Consider the following 11,910-nt stretch of genomic DNA (forward strand, 5'->3'; position numbering starts at 1 on the left):
TTTATCCATGCCCCTCATGATTTTATAAACCTCAGTAAGATCACCACTCAACTCCTTGCTTCTTCAGACTTAAAATGTACACCCTCCTTTATCCTCCTTACACAGATATATCCATTTGTCACAATTACTAGATATCATTTTCCATGAAAAAAATAGGGTATTGGGTGATTCATATCTGAAACCAAAATTGCTTGAGAGACTTAGCAGTTCTGGCAGTATCAATACAGACATAGAGAAAAAAAGCAGAATTAATGTTAAGTCCAATCAGTCTTCTGCAGAACAGTTTGGAAACATTAAACATAATTTCTCTTGATTTTTGTTTCACATTTCCTGCATCTGGGCCTTATTTTAGAACACAGAACATAGAAAAGTACAGCAGACTACAGGCCCTTTGATTGTGCCAAGGTTTAATCCTAATGTAAAATATAATAACTTAACCTATGCACCCCTCAACTCACTGCTCTCCCTGTGCATGTCCAGCAGTCGCTTAAATGCCCCTAATGACTCTGCTTCCACCACCACAGCTGGCAACGCATTCCATACACATCCCACTTTTTATATCTTTCCACTCTCACCCTAAACTGATGCCTTCTAGTTCAGGACTCCCCCACCCAGGGAAAAGACTTTGTCTATTTATCCTATCCATGCCTGTCATAATTTTGTTAGCCTCTGTAAGGTCACTCCTCAGCCTCCGATGCTCCAGGGAAAACAGCCCCAGCCTGTTCAGCCTCTCCCAACAGCTAAAATCCTCCAACCTTGGCAACGTCCTTGTAAGTTTTTTCTGAACCCTTTGAAGTTTCACTCCATCTTTCCGATAGGAAGGAGATCAGAATTGCATGCAATATTCCAGCAGTGGCCTAACCGATGTCCTGTATAGCTGCAACATAACCTCCTAACTCCTGTACTCAATACTCTGACCAATAAAAGAAAGCATACCAAATGCCTTCTTCACTGTCCTATCAATCTGCGACTCCACTTTCAAGGAGCTATGAACCTGCACTGCACAAGGTCTCTTTGTTCAGCAACACTCTCTAGGATCCTGTTGTAATCTGAGGTAACCTTCGCTGTCCACGACACCTCCAATTTTGGTGTCAGTTGCAAACTTACGAACTATACCTCTTATTCTCACATCCAAACCATTTATATAAATGATGAAAAGTAGTGGACACAGCACTGATCCTTGTGGCACTCAACTGGTCACAGGCCTCCAGTCCAAAAAACAACCGTCCACCACCACCCTCTGTCTTCTACATTTGAGCCAGTTCTGTATCTAAATGGCTATTGTCCCTTTATTCCATGAGATCTAACCTTGCTAACCAGTCTCCCATGGGGAACCTTGCCGAACGCCTTACTGAAGCCCAGACAGATCACATCCACCACTCTGCCCTCATCAATCCTCTTTGTTACTTCTTCAAAAAAACTCAATCGAGTTTGTGAGACATGATTTCCCATGCACAAAGCTATGTTGTTTATCCCTAATCAGTCCTTGTCTTTCTAAATACATGTACATCCTGTCCCTCAGGATTCCCTCCAACAACTTGCCCAACACTAACGTCAGGCTCACTGGTCTATAGTTCCCTGGCTTGTCCTCACCACCTTTCTTAAAACCACATTAGCCAACCTCCAGTCTTCCGACGCCTCACCTGTGACTATTTATGATACAAGTATCTCAGCAAGAGGGCCAGCAATCATTTCCCTAGCTTCCCACAGAGTGAAAGGGTACGTTTGATCAAGTCCTGGGAATTTATCCACTTTTATGCATTTCAAGACATCCAGCACTTCCTCCTCTGTAATAAGGATTCACTCAACCAATCCTGTCTATAACTGACATATGCTTCATTCTTTTTCTTAACCAAACCCTCAATTTCTTTCGTCATCCAGCACTCCCTATACTTACCAGCCTTCCCTTTCACCCTGACAGGAATATATTTTCTCTGGATTCTCGTTATCTCATTTCTGAAGGCTTCCAATTTTCCAGCCATCCAATTACCTGCAAACATCTGCCCCCAATTAGCTTTTGAAAGTTCTTGCCTAATACTGTCAACATTGGCCTTCCTCCAATTTAGAACTTCAACTTTTAGATCTGGTTAATCCTTTTCCATCACTATTTTAAATCTAATAAAATTATGGTCGCTGGCCCCAAAGTGCTTACCCACTGACACCTCAGTCACCTGCCCTGCGTTATTTCCCAAGAGTAGGTCAAGTTTTACACCTTCTCTAGTCAGTACATCCACATACTGAATCAGAATATGTTCCTGTACGCTCTTAACAAATTCCTCTCCATCTAAACCTTTTCCACTATGGCAGTCCCAGTCTATGTTTGGAAAGTTAAAATCTCCTACCATAACCCTCTATTATTCTTACTGAGATCTCCTTACAAATCTGTTTCTCAATTTCCCTCTGACTATTTTGGGATCTATAATACAATCCCAATAAGGTAATCATCCCTTTCTTATTTCTCAGTTCCACCCAAATAACTTCCCTGGATGTATTTCCGGGAATATCCTCCCTCAGTACAGTCGTAATGCTGTCCCTAAAAACGCCACTCCCCCTCCTGTCTTGCCTCCATTTCTATCCTTCCTGAAACATTTGTATTTTGGAACATTAAGCTGCCAGTCCTGTCCATCCCTGAGCCCTGTTTCTATAATTGCCATGATATCCCAGTCCCATGTTCCTAACCATGCCCTGAGTTCATCTGCCTTCCCTGTTAGGCCCCTTGCATTGAAGTAAATGCAGTTTATCAGTCCTCCCTTGTTCTCTCCTTTGTCCCTGCTTGCCCTGACTGTTTGATTCGCTTCTGTTCTCAACTGTACCAGTCTCAGATTGATCTCTTTCCTCTTTCCTCACTATCTCCCTGGGTCCCACCCACTCCCCACCTTACGAGTTTAAATTCTCCTGCAAATCATGCTGCCAGTGTAATCTGTTCTTCATGTACAGGTCATTTCTACCCCAAAAAGAGATTTCAATGATCCAAAAATGTGAATCCTACGCCCATACCCAGCTCCTCAGCCATGCATTCATCTGCTCTATCCTCCTATTCCTGCTCTCACAAGCTTATAGCACTGGGAGAAATCCAGATATTACAACTCTTGAGGACCTCCTTTTTCAAACTCCTGCCTAACTCTGTAATCTCCCTTCAGAATCTCAACCTTTTCCCTTCCTATCTCGTTGGTTCCAATGTGGACAATGACCTCCTGCTGGCCCCTCTCCCCCTTGAGAACATTCTGCACCCTCTCCGAGACGTCCTTGATCCTGGCACCAGGGAAACTACACACCATTTTTGCTGCTGGCCACAGAAACGTCTGTACCTCGGACAAGAGAGTCACCTAACACAATTGGTCTCTTAGAAGCCGACGTGTCCCTCGTTGCATTAGAGCCAATCTCAATACCAGAAACCTGGCTGTTCGTGCTTCTTTCCCCTGAGAATCCATCACCCCCAACATTTTCCAAAACAGCACACCTGTTTGAAATGGGGACAGCCACAGAAGACTCCTGCACTAACTGCTTACCTCTCTCACCTTTCCTGGAGTTAACCCATCTATGTGACTGTATCTGTGACTTTTCCCCCTTCCTATAACTGCCATCCATCACATCCCCTTGCTCTTGTAAATTCCTCCTCATTGCCTCCAACTGTTTCTCCAACCGATTCATTAGATCTGATAGGATTCACAACCCAAAGGCATTTATTGCAGATATAATCCACAGTAACCCGAAACCCTCCTTAAACTCCCACATCTGACAAGAAGAGCATATTAAAGCCCATTTTTGCTCCTTCACAATCGACAGACCCAGAAAATAACACCATCTTATTCCTCGACAAAACACTGCATCTCGAGTCTCTTGTGAACTATCTCCTGTGGTAGTTGGGGGAGCCAAAACTCGACATCAAACTCGAGTCGAGAAATCACCTGCAATATCCCTTTGCAAACTCTATGTTCTCTTCAGAACTTAGTTCTAAAGAACAATCAGAGGACTTTAAACATGAATTCTGGGGGATCCAAGATGGCAGCGACACAGCCAGTCTGAGTCTACAGTGCTCCTCCCAAGACTTGGGCAAAGTGGGCCACCCGCCTCCACCACACTCACCAAATCATTCAAAATAGTTTTTATTTAATATAATTAGTTGCTCTGTACTAAATTTAAACAGTCTGGTCTCCTGCAAAAATGACTAAAGGGAAAGGTGCCCACAGTTCTCAGCAGGCAGGAACCCCTCCCCCACCCTCCCCAGCGGCAGCAGAGGCGTCCGCAGCCACCCCGGGGGACTTACCTACGGTGGCGAGCCTCGTGGAAGTAATCTCCAAACTTGACGTGAAGATCGACGCCTTCATCGAAGAGTCCCGGAACAGATGGAATTCACTCTCGGTCGTGCTTTTGTAGCACGACCGAGACATCGAAGAAATCGAGTGCCAAGTCGGAGGGGCGGAGCTAAAGGACGCGACCTTTGAGATTACCGCAGAATCGGCTGTGGGTCGGGTCCGGACTCTCGATCAGCGAGTCTTGGCCTTAGAAAGTCACGAAAAAATATTCGTTTGCTGGGCCTTCCCGAGCGGGAAGAGGAAGGCCAACTTACAGCGTTCCTCAAGCAGTGGCTTCCACAGCTTTTAAATCTGGAGGCTGGGTCAGGCCAGGTAAGGGGGGAATGGGCCTACCGGGTTGCAATGTGCGGGCCTGGCTCGAACCAGCGCCTCCGCCCGGTCCTGTTCCGGCTGCAGAGCTACAAGGAGAGGCAGATGCCCTTAGAAGCTTCCAGAAATCTTGGGAAAGATCCCCAAGCCATGATTTACAAAGGATCCAAGATTATGCTATTCCAGGACTTTTCCCCAGCTTTGGTCTGAAAGAGGAAGGCGTTTGACGAAGCGAAGAAGCGTTCAAGGAACTTAAACAACCAGTACTCCCTGTGCTACCCAGCGACGCTACGTTTTAGCCATGAAGGGTCTATGTCCAACTTCGGATCGCCGGAGAAGGCCAAGGAATTTCTGGACTCTCTTAGATAAATTGTAAGATTTAATTTGAGTGGTGAATGATGTTGTTTTGCCCTCCCCTCACCCCTGTTCATCCCTTTTTTTTAACCTGACTGTTTAATATTATCTCCAGGGGGTGGGGAGAGGGGTTTATTTATTTGTTCTTCACTTTGAAATTTTCCCCCTCTTTTTTGAAAAATAGATATGTATATAGGCCGGGTAGTCTAGTTAATGTAGGTGGGGGGAGATGGTTGTCTTATCCTATTTTATCTCTGTCTTTAAGAGCAGGGCTGTTTTTCCCTGTTATTTTGCATTACTATATTTAATTATTATTTGTTGAGACTGTAATTTTATAGTTATACATGTTCATACATGGTATTAACATTACCAAATATATCTAGGTGTTGGTGTGGGTCGGGGTAGGGTGCTCACTAGAAACTCAAGCTCTGTAGTATATTTCAATTTTCTTTATTCTATCATGGGCTGCCTGGGTCAAGGGTTGGGCACTGGTTGGGAGAGGATATGATGGGCATTTGGAAAGGAAGTGATGCCCCCAGGAACAAGGTGGAAAATCTCTGTTTAAATATGTTTTATATTTTTTCTATTTAGAAATAGTTTTTTATTATATTGATGTGAGTGTATTAAAGAACCTCTATTTTTGTGAATTTTATATGTTCTCTGCTCGGGATGTTCTGGATAGGGTTTCTTCTTGTGAGGGGTCTCGGACTTGCCCGGACGATTCTGGTTCGATTAAATGGTGCACCTGGAATGTCAAGGGAAGTAATTCACCAATCAAAAGGAAGAAAATATTATCAAGCCTCAAGAAAGAAAGGGTTGATATAGCTCTCCTACAGGAGACACATGTATTGGATCAAGAACACTTGAAATTACAACAGGGTGGATTTGATCAGGCCTTCTTTTCTTCCTTCAGTTCAAAAAGTAGGGGAGTTGTCATCCTTATTCAGAAGAATCTCCCTTTCAAAATCCTAAATCAGATAAAAGACGAATCTGGACAATATATTCTAATTAAAGCCCTTATAAATGGAGAGGAATATGGGATCTTAAATCTGTATTGTCCCCCGGCACATCCTTTTAAATTTATAATGGAAGCCTTCTCCAAATTGATGGCTCTCGGCGCTTGTCATACAATTATAAGGGGAGATTTTAATTGTATTATGGATCCAGAAATAGATAGGATTCCCAAGAGTACTGCAGGAGTATTTCCCAGATCTAGCTAATTGGTGGATTTGAACAAAGAATTAGGATTAGTAGATGTATGGAGATGCCTTCATCCACAGGGCAGAGATTTTTCTTTTTACTCCAATCCACATAAATGTCATACCAGAATCGATATGTTTTTTGCCCCCTCAATTTTTTAAAATTCCATATCGTCCTGTAAAATAGGCAGTATAGCAATTTCTGATCACACTGCTGTATATATGGAAATCAAGGTGAGGAATAATGATACATCCCCCCGGCATTGGTGTATTGACCTCTTTCTGATGAAAGATAGTAAATTTGTAAAGTACTTCTCTCAAGAATTTAAAACTTTTTTAGAAATTAATTCAGGTACGGCTAGCAACCCATCAATGATGTGGGAGACCATCAAAGCTTATGTGCGAGGTTTGATCATTTCATACTCGGCGACCCAGAGAAAATTAAAGGGAGAACAACAGCGTCTGCTTGAAGCTCGCTTAAAAGCAGCTGAAACAGCATACACTGACAGACCTCCTATTATCAAATTACAAAGGATTATGAACCTTAGGACAGCTCTGATTACCACACTTACCCAAACAGCTAAGAGGGAAATATTATTTGCAAAACAAAGGTTATATGAATTTGGCGATAAACATGGTAGATACTTCGCATTTCTCGCAAAGATAAAAAACGCCCCTCAAACTATCACGTCTGTCAAGGAAAGTATGGGTATTCTGACTCATGATCACAAAAGGATGAATGCAATCTTTCGAAAATTTTATTCTGATTTATATAAGTCGCAGGATTGTGAAGATAGAGCGAGGAGGATGCAGTCATTTTTTAAAAACTTAACCTTTCTGGACCTAACCCTGGATCAGGTATCGGTTCTGAATGTTCCCCTAACAATCCAAGAAATACCTGATGCAATCAGGTAACTTCAGAGCGGTAAGGCGCCTGACCCAGATGGCTTTCAAGCTGAATCCGACAAAGAATTTACAGGAATATTGGCTGATCCACTTATGGACATGTATAACTATTCATACAGTCAGGGATGTCTCCCGCCTTCGCTGAAAGAGGCAAATATCTCCCTTATTCTCAAAAAAGGAAAGGACCCAGAAGATTGCGCGTCATACAGACCAATATCCTTGCTAAATGTATATTGTAAAATCCTTTCTAAAACATTAGCATTGAAGCTAGAAAGGGTATTACCATACATCATAAAGGAGGATCAGATGGGTTTATTAAGGGCCGTAGATCATCCAATAATGTTAGAAGGGTTTTGAATGTGATTCAAGCCTGCCATCAGGGAAAGATACCAGGAATAGTAGTCTCATTAGACGCAGAAAAGGCATTCAACAGGGTTGAATGGTCATATTTGTTTTACACATTGGAAAGGTTTGGTGTTGGAAAGGTGTTTACCAAATAGGTCTCAACACTGTATAGTGATCCCAAAGGAGTTGTGGTTACCAATGGATTAGGCTCGGATAGCTTCAGTGTGGGTAGGGGCTGCCGTCAGAGATGGCCTCTTTTGCCATTGCTATTTATACTAATAATTGAGCCACTAGCAGAAGCTATACAGGCTGACCCTAATCTAATGGCCCCGAGGATTGGTACAGGTAAACATAAAATTACTCTTTACGCAGATGATGTTCTTCTATTTCTCAGTAATCCTTTGATTTCCGTGCCTCGCTTAATCAAAGTTATTAATACACATAGTGTATTTTCAGGCTATAAAATTAATTTCTCAAAATCAGAGGCTATGCCAATAGGTGGCCCTGCTAGTATTGGACAGATCCCACTTTCCCTTTTGGTGGTCCCTGGAGGGTTTCTTATATTTAGGCATTTTTATTACTCCAGTATTTGGTCAGTTATACAAGGCTAACTTTGTGCATTTACTGGAAAGGATAAGGCAGGACCTCCAGCAATGGGGAGACCTTCCAATTTCCTGGCTGGGTAGAATAGCACTAATTAAAATGAATATCCTGCCTCGTCTCCTATACCCTATGAGAATGCTTCCGGTGCTGCTGCCGAGGCTGGCACTACATAAATTATATGGCTGGTTGGGTTTCTTTATCTGGAATCATAGACGGCCCCTCAAAAAGCTGAAGAAGCTACAGCTTCCACAGGCAAGGGGAGGACTGGACTTCCCAGATTTTAGGAAATATCAGTTAAGTTCCCTGTGAAGTTACATAGCCAATTGGGTCTTGTCTGACCTGCAATCAATCTGGCTGGACATCGAGGCTTCTCAAGTAAAATGCCCACTTATTAACATCTTATTTTCAGACAAGAGGAAAATCATCACGGATCAATGTAAAAGCCCTATAATTCTAAACACAATTAAAGCTTGGAATATAATGCAGCAAAATGAGGGCAACTCACATAAAACATCCCCCTACACTCCGATAGTGGGAGCATGGGGATTTCAACCAGGGCTTACAGATGCCACTTTCAAACTCTGGAGATCCAGGGGTATCTCCTGTTTAGGGGATCTGTTTAAAGAAGGGATCCTGATGTCTTTTGAACAGCTGCGTCAGAAATTTGGGTTACCTAATGGTGACCTCTTTCGATACTTCCAAATTCGAGATTACATACAGAAGAAGACTACGTTATTAGATAGTCTTTATAAATCAGACAGAGAACACAGAGTGTTATGGCCAATAGGGGTATCTTCTGTCAGCATTATTTATCATTTATTACATTATGAAGTATCAGGAGCTATGGACAATCTGCTTAAAACATGGGATCAGGATCTGGGGCTGGAAATCTCCATAGACATGTGGAATGACATTTGGGAAAATGCCAGAAAAATCTCCATCTGCAACAGAACCCAGGCCATTCAGTTGAAGATACTTCACTGGCCCCATATGGCACTGGACCGATTGGCAAAATTTAAGGCAGGAGCATCTCCAATGTGTCCCAAATGTAAAACAGAGGTGGGCACTCTTGTACACTGCTTATGGACTTGTCATAGGATCCGTAAATATTGGACTAAAGTAGCAAATGCCCTGACAGAAATCTTGGGAACAGAAATTAGAGTGCTTCCAGTATCGCTTCTTTTGGGCTTTTCAAGCTTACCTTCCCTGGGTGTGCACAGGAAGAAATGATTTTCTATTCTCTCTTTCTGTGCAAGGAAAAATATTTTTGGTAAACTGGGTGGCTGAGGGCCCTCCTGGACTTTTGAATTGGCACAGAATAATCATGGAATATATTCCCTTTGACTTCCTTACAAACCTAGTGCACCAAAAAACCGAATTATTCCATAAAATATGGCAGCCCTTCTTGAATTATACAGATAGATATTTCGACCATTCTATCAAGGGTTTTTATCTAATTGAGACAACGGCCCTGGCTGGTCTGGGGCCCCTTGGGAGAGGAATCCTGAACGAATACGGGTTCTGTTACAATCCGATGTTAACACATTCCGAGCATGTACTTTACTACTCAATTTCTGTGTTATCCATTGTTTTTTTTTCTTGAATAATGTAAGAGATTTAATCATACACTCTGGTTCGTTGTCGGTTCGATTAGTAGTAGTCGAGTTTTGTCTTTGTTTTTCTTTTCGGTATCTCTTGTTTGATAGATTTTGGCTATTAATTATTTAAGATTTACTTGTATATCAATGTTTATACATGGTTTTTTTTTATTTGTAAACTTGTAAAAACATGTTAAATTTTCAATAAAAATATCAATAAAAAAACATGAATTCTGTTTCTCTCCAGGTGTTACCAGATCACTGAATTTCTTCACTAATTTCTACTTTTGTATTAGATTTCTTTTTATGTATCCTGATATTATTGCCAGAGGTGTGAAATAATTTCACATCTGGCTGGGATCCAACTACAATCTTTCAAAGCTGTTGGTACATAAGTAGGCTAGTTTGCCAAGTTTCAATCCTACAACAGCATCAAAGTACATGGTGCTGTTATCTCAGACGACCACAGGCTGTTCTCTCAGCAAAGAGAGGCATTTGCAGGACAGTCATTTTTCAAACTGTGTTTAAGCAACACTTCAATGAACCAAGTGGTGGGTAACTATGGGAACTTTATTGTAAAATGTTTTTCTCAGATCACATATGGGATAAACCACATGCATTTATGGAATAAAAACTGATTGAACTGCAGATGATGTAAATCATAAATAAAAACAAAAGTTGCAGGAAGAGCTCAGCTGGTCTGGCAGCATCTATGAAGAGAAATCAGAGTTAACCTTTTGGGTCCAGTGACCCTTCCTCATTACTGATGGTTGCTAGAAAATGTCAGTTTAAGTGCATAATATAGGGTTGGCAGTTGGGGAAGGGATAAGGAGTAAGTAATAGGTGGGGAGAGATAAGGAGGGTGAGTAGCTGTTACTGGAGACTGTTAATGGCTAACAATAGGTAGCATGTAATGGCAGACAATGTGATAAAAGGCCTGGGGTGCATGGGGTAGGATGTTAAGACATGGGAGAGTTCAGGCCTTAAAATTATTGAACTCGATATTGAGTCTGGACAGCTGCAGGGTCCCCAAGTGGAAAATGAGGTGTTGTTCTTTCAGCTTGTGCTGAGCTTTGCCCTGGCACTGCAGCAAACCTGAGAGAGATGTTGACCAGGGAACAGGTTGGTGTGTTAAAGTGGCAAGCAACTGAAAGCTCAGGGTCTTCATTGCGGGCAGCATGTAGATGTTCTGTGAAATGGTCACCCAGTCTACCCTTGGTTTCCCCAATGTAGGCGAGGCCACATTGTGAGTAGTGAAAACAGTAGATCAGATTGTGAGAGGTGGTGGCACAGTGACTCAGTGGTAAGCACTGCTTTGGCAGTTGCAGGGGAAGGTGCCACGGGGGGTTAATAGGAGTGAAGGAAGAGTGTACCAGGCTGTCCTGGAAGATGGTCAACCGCTAAAGGTGGAATCCCCAATGTGGAAACAGGCCATTCGGTCACACAATTCCACACCAACTCTTTGAACTGGAGCACCTGGAAGATGGACAAGGAAGAGACCGTTCCCTCCAGGACATCCTGGTACACATTTCCTTCATTCCTCACACCTGCGCCCCCCATTCCCCCCCCCCCCACCCCACACTACCACCACAACACCTTTCCCGGCAACTACTGAAGGTGTAACATTTGCCCATTTCCCTCCTCAGAATCCAAGGGCCCTAACGAACCTTCCAGGCGAAGCAGGACTTCTGTACCTGCACTTCTCATAACCCAGTCTATTGGATTCACTGATCGCAACGTGGTCTCCTCTATATTAGGGAAACAAACAGTAGACTGACTAACTGATTTGCATGACATCTATGTGCCCCTGCAATACAGACCCTGAACTGACAGTTGCTTGCCACTTTAACACATCACCTTGATCCCTGGCTAACATCTGTCTCAAACCTCCTGCTGGACTCCAGCAAAGCTCAAGTTGGAAGAATAAAGCCTCATTTTCTTCTTGGGGGCGCTGCAGCCCGCTACCCCATACACCAGGCCTTGTTATAGACTGCCAAACACACTATCTATTGCACTATCACCTGATGAAGGAGCGACGCTCTGAAAGCTAATGTGCTTCCAATTAAACCTGTTGGACTATAACCTGGTGTTGTGTGATTTTTAACTTTGTACACCCCAGTCCAACACCAGCATCTCCAAATCATACTATTGTTAGGTACTAATAGTCTCCATGAATAGCTATTCATCCTCCTAGCCAGATCATTAACCACTCCTTTGTCTGTCCAACTGTTCTCTCTCTCTTTGAGCTCTATCCGCACCTACTGTTTACTCCTTACCTCC

The sequence above is a fragment of the Chiloscyllium punctatum genome, chromosome 35 (genome assembly GCF_047496795.1).
Source record: "Chiloscyllium punctatum isolate Juve2018m chromosome 35, sChiPun1.3, whole genome shotgun sequence".
NCBI lineage: Eukaryota > Metazoa > Chordata > Chondrichthyes > Orectolobiformes > Hemiscylliidae > Chiloscyllium > Chiloscyllium punctatum.